The sequence below is a fragment of the Nomascus leucogenys genome, chromosome 18, assembly GCF_006542625.1.
Source record: "Nomascus leucogenys isolate Asia chromosome 18, Asia_NLE_v1, whole genome shotgun sequence".
NCBI lineage: Eukaryota > Metazoa > Chordata > Mammalia > Primates > Hylobatidae > Nomascus > Nomascus leucogenys.
In genome coordinates, this window is record NC_044398.1 from 41,762,290 (window position 1) to 41,777,431 (window position 15,142).

Here is a 15,142-nt window from a genome sequence, read left to right on the forward strand (position 1 = left end):
TGCCTCCCAGCCATCGAGGATCAATCTCAAGTCCTTGTGTGCTCAACCAGGCTCCTGGTGAGCCAGTGATCTCGTGCCATTCTCCCCCAGAACCCCTGGTGGCCACCCGCACTGTCCCTGAACTCCTGTCCCCGAGTGTGAACACAGTCCTCATTCTGCACTGCACCCCTGGGAGCAGGCATCAGCTCTCTCTGCCTCCACTTCTATGAGAGTTCCAGATGATAGAGGTGCAGAATAATTCACTAAAGAGTCTGCAATCTCTAAGGCCCAGACCTGCCCTGGGGTCTCTGCCCCGGCCATCTGCTATCTCCCTCCCAACTCCAAGCTCTACAAAAGTCCCAAGTTTGTCCACTTTTTGGTGTTCAAGCCCCCAAACTCTCTGCCCCATCCTGAATGCTCCTTCCTGCTTCGCGATATTGAATAGGACCATCCATTCCCTTCAGAGAAGTCCCACACTCAGCTTCAGAAATGTAGCTTGGTCCAGTGACCAAGCAAGATATTCACAAAGCTGACTGACAGGTGCATTTCACACTTCTTATTTCTTTATTCTTATTTATGATAATATTTAACTTAGGATCAATGCTCAGCATTTGTGAGAGCTATCTGGAGTTTCCTTTTTCTGTGCAACTTTTTTTGGTTTTGATGTCAGAATTCTATTAGCTTTACAAAGAATAATCTACAGACTCTCCCCTCCCCCAACATTCTTGCTCTTGGTCAGTTTAAACAGAATTCAGCATTTGAAAAACCCCATCTTGAAAACACTGAAGCCAGTGCTTTTGAGGGCTGTAGGTCTTTTACAACTGTTTGATTTGCCATTTAGGCATTCCTATCTCTTCTTGAGTCCATTTCGATCATTTGCATGTTCCTAGAAAACGGCTTCTCATTCAGGTTTTCAGAGTCATTGATATGTTTAAGTAGTTCTTTTTTCTTCTTTTTCATACTCTGGTTATTTGTGCTTTCTCATACTCTGTTTCTTTGCCCCCGGCCTCCTTTCCTCCCTCCCTTTCTCTCTCCTTGCTTTTTCTTTTACTAGTTTTTGTTTTCCTTGACTGGGCTAATTAATATTTTGTTGCACTCCATTCTGTTTCATTCTATTCCATTCTCCTCCACCACCAAAGACATACCTTTCACCTCATGATCAATTGTATGAGGCTTTTCTGTTGTCACTGTGATTCTATTTTTAATATTCTTTTTAGTGACCTTAATCAAAAGAATTATTATCTAAAATACCTAGTTCATTTGTTTTTATTGGTTCATATTTTTACTGAAAATATTAATGGCTATATATTTTTCTATGAGCACAGCTTTAATAATATTCCAAAGATTCTGAAAAGGAATATTGATTTTAAGGACATTCCATGAGGGACTTTCAGTTTTTCTTTCACTGAAGTATTGTTTAGGGAAGAGCTTTTAAAATTTCAGAATTGTTCTGTGTTATTATTGCAATTAGTAAACTTTTATTATGTATTTTTAGTTTTCCTTTATTGATGTTAAAGAAGGTGGTTTTTGTTATTTTTCTTTTTTCTTTTGAGTTTGAGGTTTTCTTTGTGAACAATAGAAAAGGATACACATTTTCTGTTCACAAGGCATGGGGACATATATAAAATGTCATACATGTTTATATGAATATATGTGTGTGTTATATATATGATCAATCTATTAATGGAATTATCTGGATTCTCTATGTTTCACTTTTCCTTAATTTCTTGACATACAGGATTGAGTGAGAGAGCTACACTAAAGTCTTCCAATGATTTTGTGCTTTGTCAAATTTATCCTTTTATTTGTTCCAGTTTTTGCTACATTTATTAATGCTATGATGCTATGTAGTAAATAAAGGTTCTTGACAGCTATATCTTTAAATCAATCGAGCAATAAATATTATAAAATATTTTATATTTTATGTTGAACATTTATATCAAATGCAATATTTTTTATATTGAACACAATTTCAATATTTTTTGGTCATGAATGTAACTGTGTATAATATTGACACTCAGCTTTCTATTTATTTACATTGAATTGGAATATTTTTGCTCTTCATTCTGCTTTCAGTCTTTCTAAGTTCTTTTATTTTAATTTCATATTTTGTAGAATACAAGTAACCTGGAATTAGGTTATTTTGTTTTGGTCCTGACCGATGTCCCTTCTCCTTTGGGTTAGGAGACTCATATTTATTGCATAAGATATACACCGTAAGACCTAGCTTTGGTGTTTCTACTTGAAAGCTTCCTTGGTTTTTAATTTTTTCTGTCTTTTGAACTAGAGTCTGTGTTCTGCCTCCTAAAAAACATCGCCAGTAATTACGAAGCAAGAATGTCGTTTTTAAACCAAAATGTTGATTTTAAACTTCACATTGTGAAATTAGATACAATGTTGTATAACATTTGGCACCTTGGTGAGAAGTCAGTTTAGAAAATTGCCCGTGGCTCTGAACTTTCTGTGATTTGACTTCAGTGTATTTTTCCCAATAGAGTCACCTGTTGCCTATTACAATGAAGTTAGATGTCTCCTGACCTCAGCCCATCTGTGAAGTTAAAAACTCTGTTGGATAAAAAGTTTCTGCTTCAGTCTTGCTGTCCATGCCCGTGGGAGAAGCTACAACAGGGGATTTACTCTCCTCGCCCAAATCAGGTCCAGCTTCTGGGCCTCCCTGCTCCATGCTGGGGGATACTGGACATTCAGAGTGCCTTTCTGTCAGCCCCACAACACAGCCCCACTGGGGTGGCTGACTTTGTGCTGACCTTGTGTCTCTGAGCTCAGTTTCAACTGGGGTGTATCTGAGGGTTAGTCTTCAGAGACCTTGGAATGAGGTAAGGCTTTCCTAGTTCCATGTAGGTGATTATTTTTCCTTTTGTCTATATTGAGTTATTTTCGTTCATTTGAGAAGTAACTGGGCAGGAGGCTTGTTGACATTTACTTGAAATGCCATCCTTTGTCACCTCTAAATCAATCTGTCCTCTTCTCCAGGATGGGAATCTCTTTGAAACAAGAGTAGTTTCATTTTCAAGGTCGGGGCTCTAGCACCTAACCCAGTGTGTGGCAGGCAGGGAGTGCTCAGGGCATGTTTGTGGGGACTTTTCTCAACAGTGTGCAGGGCGGAATGAGGGAGTGGAAGCCTCCGCTCTGCAGCAAAGACAAGACAATTATGATCAGCCTCTGAATTCCCGTCACCATTGCCACCAGCTGGGCCATAGGCACTTGTGCAGCCACATGGAATACCTCCTTTGTTGGAAGTACCTAGTTTGGACACTGTGGCCCTTTGGTTAGCTTTCATTTTCATTGTATCTCTTCATACATTTTTAGATTAAAAAAAGCTTTATTTAATAAAAATAAAACATTATTTCTTTAAAGCAAGCATTTAAAACATTTAGTGTATATTTCTTCTGATATTGATTTTATTATTAAAAAAGACCAGAAATTCCTTGGAAAACGTAATTAATGGCCAATGTTGAGGATGGAAAGTTTAACTTTCACTGAAGAAGAACCATCTTCAAGTTCATATAGACAGTAAATTAGCCTCTGGAGCAATGACACTGTACTCAAGAGCCCCAGCCATCTGGAGAAGTGGTTTCCATGTGAAAATTTACAGTTGCATGGTTGTATTTTAGTGCTTTCAGTTTGGTTTCTCTTGAGAAATTTCCTTCTTTTGGTGAAGTTATTTAAATTTGGACATGGCTTAACATGGCAACCAGAATTCCAAATTCTCATTATAAGGGAGTCAATGCCTTGGCCATATGTTCACGATTCCTCCTGTTGATAAAGTCTCCTGATGAACAAATTTTATTTCTAAAGGAAATTGCTATTCCAAATTTGATAAGAGTACTTCGAGTTTCTATTTCAATACTTCTGACAACCCTGAGGGAGAAATCATTTTATTTTCTCCCTCTCTGTTTTTCTTCATTGTCATGAGTGACCAGTGAATTAATCAGTTTAAAGAAGTGAATGTTGCATCAGTAAGAAGATAATTTTGTATATGTCTGTTTCTCTACTTGGTAATTTTTTATTGTTTAGAAGTAGAAGATGGATTAAAAAGATAAAAGCCATCAGTGTAATATACAATATAAGGCATATTGTAGCTTGTCATTAATAAATATCCCACATCATTTAGATTTTGCTTTGGTCAACAAACTTTTACCAAATTTGCCTAGTGTTTTTGATGAAACTGCTTGACCACTATTGACTTGGAGGATTAGTGATAGAACTGAAAGATTAAGGAAATTATTTGGAGAATTCATTCTATGAGTGGACTTTTCTAGCAACGAAAGGAAGAGCTGATTTTTGCACAAGCTATGGACAAATTAGGTAGTTGTGGACACTGATTCCACACAATACACTGGAATTTAACCCAGTGGTTCTTCCCACTCCTTGCAGTGCTCATCCCTACCTTGCCAGCTTAGATTAAGTTGAAATAAATCTTTGCTTAGTCTATTTCATCTGTTCTATTGACTCGTTACACATACACACAGACACACACGTGTGTGTATGTATATATATGTGTGTGTATATATATATGTGTGTGTGTGTGTAATACATATATATATTTAGTGATTGCCCTAGGGTTTGAAATATACATTTTCAAATAATCTGAGTTTACCTTCAGATACTATTAAATCACTTCACATCTAGTGCAAACAGCTTTCTTCCCAATTGTTGCTCCTATCTTTTGTGCCACTGTTGTCACTTATTTTACTTTTACATAAGTTATGAATATACAATCTGTTGTTACCATTACTGTTTTAAATTTTTGGCTATCTTTTAGAGCAATTTAAAATAAGAAAAAAAGAGAATTTTACCTTCACTTGTTCCATTTCCAACACTCTTCATTTCTTTATGTAGATACAGTTTTCTAACCAATGCCATATTCCTTCTTCCTGAATAAGTCCCTTTAAAGATTTTTTGTGGAGGGAGTCAGCTAGGATGAATTATGTCTGTTTTCATTTGCCTGTGAACATCCTTTTTTTTTTTTCCATTTTTGGAGGATATTTTCACTGGCTATAGACTTCTGGGCCAATGGTTTTTTTCTTTCAACATTTTAAATATATCACTCCATTGTTATTGTTTCTGACAAGAAGTCTGTTGTAATTCTTACCCTTGTTTCTCCTTAGGCAATGTGTCATTTTTCTCTGCCTTCAAGATTTTTCTCTTTGCTTTTAGTTTTCTGAGATTTGAATATATGTCAAAGTGTATTTTGTTTGTTTCTTTTATGTTGTTTCCATGTTCATCCTACTTGTGTCTTGTGAGTCTCTTGGATTTGTGGTCTGGTGTCTGTCAATTATTTTGGAAAATTCTTAGATGCTATTTCTTCAACTATTTCTTCTACTCCACTGTCTTTCTCTTTTCCTAGGATTTTAACTACATGTGTCTTAGAATATTTGATATTATCCACAGCTCTTGGATGTACTTTTTTTTATTGTTATTATACTTTAAGTTCTAGGTTACAGGTGCAGAATGTGCAGTTTTGTTACATAGGTATACATGTGCCATGGTGGTTTGCTGCACCCATCAACCCGTCACCTACATTAGGTATTTCTCCTAACGTTATCCCTCCCATATCCTCCCACCCCCAACAGGCTCCAGTGTGTGATGTTCCCCTCCCTGTGTCCATGTGTTCTCATTGTTCAACTCCCACTTTTGAGTGAGAACATGTGGTGTTTGGTTTTCTGATCTTGTGATAGTTTGCTGAGAATGATGGTTTCCAACTTCATCCATGTCCCTGCAAAAGAGGTAAATTCATCCTTTTTTATGGATGCATAGTATTCCATGGTGTATATGTGCCACATTTTCTTAATCCAGTCTATCATTGATGGACATTTGGGTAAGTTCCAAGTCTTTGCTATTGCGTATAGTACCACAATAAACATACGTGTGCATGTGTCTTTATCGTAGAATGATTTATAATCTCTTGAGTATATGCCCAGTAATGGGAATGTTGGGTCAAATGGTATTCCTGGTTCTAGATCCTTGAGGAATCGCCACACTGTCTTCCACAATGGTTGAACTAATTTATACTCCCACCAACAGTGTAAAAGCATTCCTATTTTTCCACAACCTCTCCAGCATCTGTTGTTTCCTCACTTTTTAATGATTGCCATTCTAACTGGCATGAGATAATATCTCATTGTGGTTTTGGTTTGCATTTCTCTAATGATCAGTGATGTTGAGCATTTTTTCATATGTATGTTGGTTACATAAATGTCTTCTTTTGAGAAGTGTCTGTTCATATCCTTTGCTCATTTTTTTGATGGATTGTTTGCTTTTTTCTTTTCTTTTTTTTTTTTTTTGAGACGGAGTCTTGCTCTGTCCCCCAGGCTGGAGTGCAGTGGCACGATCTCGGCTCACTGCAAGCTCCGCCCCCTGGGTTCACGCCATTCTCCTGCCTCAGCCTCCTGAGTAGCTGGGACTACAGGTGCCCGCCAACATGCCTGGCTAATTTTTTTTGTATTTTTAGTAGTGACGGGGTTTCACCGTGTTAGCCAAGATGGTCTCGATCTCCTGACCTCGTGATCCGCCCGCCTCGGCTTCCCAAAGTGCTGGGACTACAGGCTTGAGCCACCGCGCCCGGCCCTGTTTGCTTTTTTCTTGTAAATTTGTTTAAGTTCTTTGTAGATTCTGGATATTAGCCCTTTATCAGATGGATAGATTGCAAAAATTTTCTCCCATTCTGTAGGTTGCCTATTCACTCCAATGGTAGTTTCTTTTGCTGTGCAGATGTTCTTTACTTGAATTAGATCCCATTTGTCAATTTTGGCTTTTGTTGCCATTGCTTTTTGTGTTTTATACATGAAGTCTTTGCACATGCCTATGTCCAGAATGGTATTGTCCAGGTTTTCTTCTAGGATTTTTATGATTTTAGGTCTTATGTTTAAGTCTTTGATCCATCTTGAGTTAATTTTTGCATAAGGTGTAAGGAAGGGGTCCAGTTTCAGTTTTCTGCATATGGCTAGCCAGTTTTCCCCACACCATTTATTAAATAGGGAATCTTTTCCCCATTGCTTGTGTGCATCAAGTTTGTCAAAGATCAGATGGTGGTAGATGTGTGGTGTTATTTCTGAGGCCTCCATTCTGTTCCATTGGTCTATATATCTGTTTTGGTACCAGTACCATGCTGTTTTTGTTACTGTAGCCTTGTAGTATAGATTGAAGTCAGGTAGCGTGATGCCTCCAGCTTTGTTCTTCTTGCCCAGGATTGTCTTGGCTATGCAGGCTCTTTTTGGTTCCATATGAAGTTTAAAGTAGTTTTTCCAATTCTGTGAAGAAAGTCAGTGGTAGCTTGATGGGGATAGCATTGAATCTATAAATTGCTTTGGGCAGTAAGGCCATTTTCACAATATTGCATCTGCCTGTCCATGAGCATGAAATGTTTTTCCATTCGTTTGTGTTCTCTCTTATTTCTTTGAGCAGTGGTTTGTAGTTCTCCTTGAAGTGGTCCTTCACATCTTTTGTAAGTTGTATTCCTAGGTATTTTATTCTCCTTGTAGTAATTGTGAATGGGAGTTCACTCATGATTTGGCACTCTGTTTGTCTGTTATTTGTGTATAGGAATGCTTGTGATTTTTGTATGTTAATTTTGTATCCTGAGACTTTTGCTGAAGTTGCTTAGCAGCTTAAGGAGATTTAGGGCTAAGACAATGGCATTTTCTAAATATACAATCATATCATCTGCAAAATTTTGTTGAAGGCCTTTTCTACATCTATTGAGATAATCATGTGGTTTTTGTCATTGGATCTGTTTATGTGATGGATTACATTTATTGATTTGTGTGTTTGAACCAGCCTTGCATCCCAGGGATGAAGCTGACTTGATCGTGATGGATAAATTTTTGATGTGCTGCTGGATTCAGTTTGCCAGTATTTAGGATTTTCGCATCAATGTTCATCAGGGACATTGGCCTAAAATTGTCTTTTTCTGTTGTGTCTCTGCCAGGTTTTGGTATCAGGATGATGCTGGCCTCATAAACTGAGTTAGGGAGGATTCTTTCTTTTTCTATTGATTGGAATAGTTTCAGAAAGAATGGTACCAGCTCCTAATTGTATGTCTGGTAGAATTTGGCTGTGAATCTATCTGGTCCTGGACTTTTTTTGGTTGGTAGGCTATTAATCATTGCCTCAATTTCAGAGCCTGTTATTGGTCTATCCAGAGATTCAACTTTTTCCTGGTTTAGTCTTCGGAGGGTGTATGTGTCCAGGAATTCATCCATTTCTTCTAGATTTTCTAGTTTATTTGCATAGGGGTGTTTATAGTACTCTCTGATGGTAGTTTGTATTTCTGTGGGATCAGTGATGATATCCCCTTTATCATTTTTTATTGCATGAATTTGATTCTTCTCTCTTTTCTTCTTTATTAGTCTTTCTAGTGGTCTATTTTGTTGATCTTTTCAAAAAACCAGCTCCTGGATTCATTGATTTTTTGAAGGGTTTTTTTGTGTCTCTATCTCCTTTACTTCTGCTCTGATCTTAGTTATTTCTTGTCTTCTGCTAGCTTTTGAATTTGTTTGCTCTTGTTTCTCTCGTCCTTTAATTGTGATGTTAGGGTGTCAATTTTAGATCTTTCCTGCTTTCTCTTGTAGGCATTTAATGCTATAAATTTCCCTCTACACACTGCTTTAAATGTGTCCCAGAGATTCTGGTATGTTGTGTCTTTGTTCTCATTGGTTTCAAAGAACAACTTTATTTCTTCCTTCATTTTGTTATTTACCCAGTAGTCATTCAGGAGCAGGTTGTTCAATTTCCCTGTAGTTGTGCGGTTTCGATTGAGTTTCTTAATCCTGAGTTCTAATTTGATTGCTCTGTGGTATGAGAGACAGTTTGTTGTGATTTCTGTTCTTTTACATTTGCTGAGGAGTGCTTTACTTCCAATTATGTGGTCAATTTTAGAATAAGTGTGATGTGGTGCTGAGAAGAATGTATATTCTGTTGATTTGGGGTGGAGAGTTCTGTAGATGTCTATTAGGTCTGCTTGGTCCAGAGCTGAGTTCAAGTCCTGGATATCCTTGCTAAGTTTCTATCTCGTTGATCTGTCTAATATTGACAGTGGGGTGTTAAAGTCTCCCATTATTCTTGTGTGAGAGTCTAAGTCTCTTTTTAGGTCTCTAAGAACTTCTTTATGAGTCTGGATGCTCCTGTATTGGGTGCATATATATTTAGGATAGTTAGCTCTTCTCGTTGCATTGATCCCTTTACCAGTATGTAATGGCCTTCTTAGTCTCTTTTGATCTTTGTTGGTTTAAAGTCTGTTTCATTAGAGACCAGAATTGCAACCCCTGCTTTTTTTTTTTGCTTTCATTTGCTTGGTAGATCTTCCTCCATCCCTTTATTTTGAGCCTATGTGTGTCTTTACATGTGAGATGCGTCTCCCGAATACAGCACATTGCTGGGTCTTGACTGTTTATCCAATTTGCCAGTCTGTGTCTTTTAATTGGGGCATTTGGCCCATTTACATTTAAGGTAGTATTGTTCTGTGTGAATCTGATCCTGTCATTATGACACTAGCTGGCTATTTTGCTTGTTAATTGATGCAGTTTCTTCATAGCTTGGATGGTCTCTACAATTTGGCATGTTTTTGCAGTGGCTGGTATCAGTTGTTCTTTTCCATGTTTAGTGCTTCCTTTAGGAGCTCTTGTAGGGCAGGCCTGGTGGTGACAAAATCTCTCAGCATTTGCTTGTCTGTAAAGGATATTATTTCTCCTTCACTTATGAAGCTTAGTTTGGCTGGATATGAAATTCTGGGTTGAAAATTCTTTTCTTTAAGAATGTTGAATATTGGCCCCTACTCTCTTCTGGCTTGTAGGGTTTCTGCCGAGAAATCAGCTGTGAGTCTGATGGGCTTCCCTTTATGGGTAACCCAACCTTTCTCTCTGGCTGCCCTTAACATTTTTTCCTTCATTTCAACCTTGGTTAATCTGATGATTATGTGTCTTGGGATTGCTCTTCTTGAGGAGTATCTTTGTGATGTTCTCTGTATTTCCTGAATTTGAATGTTGGCCTGCCTTCTAGGTTGGGTAAATTCTCCTGGATAATATCCTAAAGATTGTTTTCCAACTTGTTTTCATTCTCCCTGTCACTTTCAGGCACACCAATCAAATGTTGATTTGGTCTTTTCACATAGTCCCATATTTCTTCTAGGCTTTGTTAGTTTCTTTTCACTCTTTTTTCTGTAATCTTGTCTCCTAGCTTTATTTCATTAATTTGATCTTCAATCACTGATATCCTTTCTTCTGCTTGATTGAATCAGCTATTGAAGCTTGTGTATCCTTCACAAAGTTCTCGTGCTGTGGTTTTCAGCTCCGTCAGGTCATTTAAGCTCTTCTCTACACTGCTTATTCTAGTTAGCCATTCGTCTAACCTTTTTTCAAGGTTTTTAGCTTCCTTGTGATGGGTTAGAATATGCCCCTTTAGCTCAGAGAAGTTTGTTTTTACCGACCTTCTGAAGCCTACTTCTGTCAACTTGTCAAACTCATTCTCCATCAAGTTTTGTCCCTTGCTGGCAAGGAGCTGTGATCCTTTGGAGGAGAAGAGGCGTTCTGGTTTTTGGAATTTTCAGTCTTTTTGCACTGGTTTCTCCCCATCTTCACGGATTTATCTACCTTTGGTCTTTGATGGTGGTGACCTTTGGATGAGGTCTCTGAGTGGACATCCTTTTTGTTGATGTTGATACTAGTTAGTTTTCCTTCTAACAGTCAGGCCCCTCTGCTCCAGGTCTGCTGGCGTTTGCTGGAGTTTCACTCCAGACCCTATTTGGCTGATTATCACCAGTGGAAGCTGCAGAACAGCAAAGATTGCTGCCTGTTCCTTCCTCTGGAAGCTTTGTCCCACCTGTATGAAGTGTCTGTTGGCCCCTACTGGGAGGTGTCTCCCAGTCAGGCTACACAGGAGTCATGGACCCAGTTGAGGAGGCAGTCCATCCATTATCGGAGCTTGAATGCCATGCTGGGGGAACCACTGCTCTCTTCAGAGCTGTCAGGCAGGGATGTGTAAATCTGGAGAAGCTGTCTGCTGCCCTTTTGTTCAGATATGCCCTGCCCTCAGAGGTGGAAACTAGAGAGGCAGTAGGCCTTGCTGAGCTGCAGTGGGCTCTACCTAGTTAAGAGCTTCCCAGCTGCTTTGTTTACACTGTGAGCATAGAACTGCCTCCTCAAGCCTCAGCAATTGCAGACGCCCCTGCTTCCATGCTCCAGCATCCCAGGTAGATATCAGACTGCTGCACTAGTAGCGAGGAAGGCTCCATGGGCATGGGACCCACCAAGCCAGGCACAGGAGGGAATCTCCTGGTCTGCTGGTTGCAAAGACTGTGGGGAAAGTGCAGTGTTTGGGCAGGAGTGTACCGCTTCTCCAAGTACAGCCACTCATGGCTTCTTTTGGCTAGGAAAGGGAAATCCCCCAACCCCTTGTGCTTCCCGGGTGAGGCAACACCCCGCCCTGCTTCGGCTCACCCTCCATGGGCTACACCCATTGTCCAACCAGTCCCAATGAGATGTACCAGGTACCTCAGCTGGAAATGCATAAATCACCCATCTTCTGTGTCAATCTCGCTCGGAGCTGTAGACTAGAGCTGTTTTTATTCGGCCATCTTGGAAGCAACTTGATGTACTGTTTTTAAAATTTGTTTTGTGTTTCTCATCACATTTCCATTTAGCTAATTTCTATTGCTGTATCTTCAGATTCACTGATTCTTTCCTCAGCTGTGTCATATCCACTGAAGAGCATGTTGAGACATTCTTCATCTATGTTACGTATTTTTTGTCTTTTCTGTTCTATTTGATTGTAGGATTTCTGCCTCTCTTCAGAAATTACCCATCTGCTACTGCATGTTGAACCTTTCACATTAGAACCTCTAAGGTATTAATCACAGTCATTTCCCATCTCCAGTTCCAACCTTGGTGCCATGTTGGATTCTGGTTCGGATGCCTGCCTTGTCTCCTAGACTGAGCTCTGAGCTCTTCTCGTGTTTCACATGCCTCCTGTTTTTGTTATTGTTGCTTTGTTGGAAGTTGAACATCCTATGGAGGGTGGTAGGTACGGAAGTAATTTTTTTTACACTGAACATGAGCATGCCTTTCCTTCTGCTAGACCTTCAGCATGGAGGGCTGTGTTAATGTTGTCACCAGTTTGGCTGAATTTGAAGTTTGTTGTGCTCTGGTTACCCTCAGAGCCAGAAAGTTCCGATTCCTCTGGTTATACCTTGTGTTTAGGATGTGAACTACTTTTCCAGAGGGTTTTCCCCACTGCCTGTATTCTGCCTGGCTTGGGAGTCTGGCTGGGTGGTTTTGGGTCTTCTCTTTGTGTTGCTCCCTGTGAAGAATCTGTTGTTGCAGTTCTCCTGGCTAGGAACCACTGCCATGTATGCCTGATGTCTGTTAGCATGGTGTTGGGGGAAGGGAGAAGGGTACCTCAAACGTACTGAGTAGGCCTGGACTCAGGCAGGCTCAGTGCAACTGATGCTTTCCTAAGTGCCCTATACCTGCTCTAGCTCTGATGAGGGATCTCACATGTTTCCCTGCCTTCCCTAGGTATGCAGATTTTCTTTAATATCCCCTTCCCCCAGCTGCAGTGGGTTTCCACCCATGCCCCCAGGCAGCAGGGTGCATTGCTCTTCTGAAGATTAAGCCTGCTGTTCCCTTCTCCAAGCAGGATGGGGAGGGAGCTGTCTCAGCATTCTCAGTGATCTTCCCTGGGAGTGGATTTTGGGCTTCATGGAGGAAAACACTGCAAGTGGTGCTAATGCCCCTGAATCTCCATCCCCTTCAGGTGTCCTCCTTCTCATGCTAGCCATGCAAAAGTTGTAAGATTCAAAATAGAGTCACTTGTGTCAAATCCTGGCCTAAATTGTGGGTGCAGTGAAGTGGATGAGGGAGATGGGCTGAGGTGAGTTTGGAGAAAGGGCCAGAAGCCAGGTCGTGCAGGGCCATGGGGGCCAAAGGAAGGAACTGGTGTCATGCTAAGGGAGCCAGTGGAGGAACTGGAATTTGGCACTTCCTTGATCTTATTTACGTTTAAAGGAGGCTAGTCTGAAAGTTCGGGAGAGGGTGAGTGGCCAGCATAGTTTATAAGGTCCATACTCAACACCAAATCCCATGACCCTGTCCCATGTCTATATCTACTGCAGGATAATGAGCTTCTCCTTCCATCTCTCTCAAAATACTACTTATCCATCTCAAAAAAAAAATACTACTTATCCTTTACAAATACTACTTATCCTTTACAACAGAGCTGGGGAAGGCCATGAAGGGAGGACTCTCACCCATAATTTAACTGAGAACAGGAGCTATCACAAAAAGTTATTGCAAACCACAGCTTACTATGTGAGTCACACAAGGACAGAGAGCTGCAGATACAAAAACTCCTGCCTGACACACTGTCTCATAAGCCCAACCCCAAAATGCAAGGGCCTAACCCGAACTCCAAGAGCACAAGTCCTATCTAACAACCACTGACACCAATCAGAACTCTCCGGCTCTTGTAAAAAAGCCATGAGCTGTGTTCTTTTTGGTGTCTGCAAAAAACCATTTGGTTTTTCCTTCCAACTTTTAGGTTCAGGGGATTCATGTGCAGGCTTATTACATGGGTAAATTGCATGATGCTGGGGTTTGGTGTACAAATTATTTCATTACCCAGGTAGTGAGAATAGTACCTGACTGGTAGTTTTAGATCCTCATTCTCTTTCCAACTTCCACCGTCAGGTAGGCCCCAGTGTGTACTGTTCCCTTCTTTATGTCCATGTGTACTCAATGTTTAACTACTACATGAGAACATGTGGTGTTTGATTTTCTATTGCTGCATTAATTCTCTCAGGATATTGGTCTTTAGTTGCATCTATGTTGCTGCAAAAAACACGATCCTCATTCTTTTTTTTAAGGCTATGTAGTATTTCATGGTGTATATGTATCATATTTTCTTTATCCAGTTCACCATTGATGGACACCTAAGTTGATTCCATGTCTTTGCTATTGTGAGTAGTGCTGTGACGAACATATGCATGTGTGTCTTTATGGTACAACGACTTATCTTCTTTTGGATATATACTCAGTAATATACCCAGAGGATTCCTTAAATTCCAAAGGACTATAAGTTGTTCTACCATAAAGACACACATGCATATGTCAAAATGGGTCAAATGGTAGTTCTGTTGTTGTTGTTTTTCCAAATCAATAGATCTTTTATTGCATCGTTTAAATATCACAAGTAGGTCTTAGGAGTTATCTGGCATCTTGTTTCTGTAGCTGGTCAACTCTTAGATCTTATTTGTCAGCATGCTGAGCAGTTCCTTTTTCAGAGACATAAATACCATCCAAAAATTTCCTGATATGCTTGTTTTTAACTGTTGTGGCTTGCTGAATCAAAGCCGCTGAATTTGAAACAAGCTCAATGTCATTTCCTTCAAGGATTAATTCATATTTCTGGGTTTGACATACTGAACAAGCAACACCTGGTCTCATCCGAACCCTGCGGATGTATTTTTCACCCAAGAAATTTCGGATTTCAACAAAAGACCCATTCTCCTGGATAACAACGTTGATGGGGAAGTGAGCACACACAGACCTCATCTTGTAATGGAAGCCCGGTGTAACACTCTTGATCATGTTCTGTACATGACTACAGATAGTCCGAGCCATAGCCAGTTCCTTTCTGTTACCCCACCACAAATGTTGTCAAGCCGGAGCCTCTTTTTTTTCTTTCCAAGAAGACTGAGTTCTACACTGATGTGATTGAAGTCCCTCCACAGGGTTACTCTGGGGCCCTTCACAATAACTGTGCATCCCTTCAGAGTAATGACATTTTCCAGAATGTCGACAGTCTGATTGCTGAGAATAGTCTTCATTCTTGCAGTAGACACGGCAAATAAAGCAGTAGTTCTGTTTTAAGTTCTTAGAGAAATCTCCAAACTGATTTCCACAGTGACTGAACTAATTTACATTCCCACCAGCAGTGTGCAAGCATTCCCTTTTCTCTATAACCTTGCCAGCATTTGTTATTTTTTGGCTCTTTAATAACAGCCATTCTGACTTGTGTGAGATGGTATTTTACTGTGGTTTTGACTTGCATTTCCCTAATGATTAGTGATGTTGAGCATTTTTTTCATATGCTTGTTGGCCACGTGTACATCTAATCTTCTTTTGAAAAGTTCCTGTTCATGTCTTTTGCC

The 15,142-nt window shown here is 39.9% G+C and overlaps 1 pseudogene; it reads right to left on the reverse strand.

The window, feature by feature from the left end:
• Window positions 1-14,237: 14,237 nt before the first annotated feature.
• Window positions 14,238-14,818, reverse strand: LOC100581734 (annotated as a pseudogene).
• Window positions 14,819-15,142: the final 324 nt, after the last annotated feature.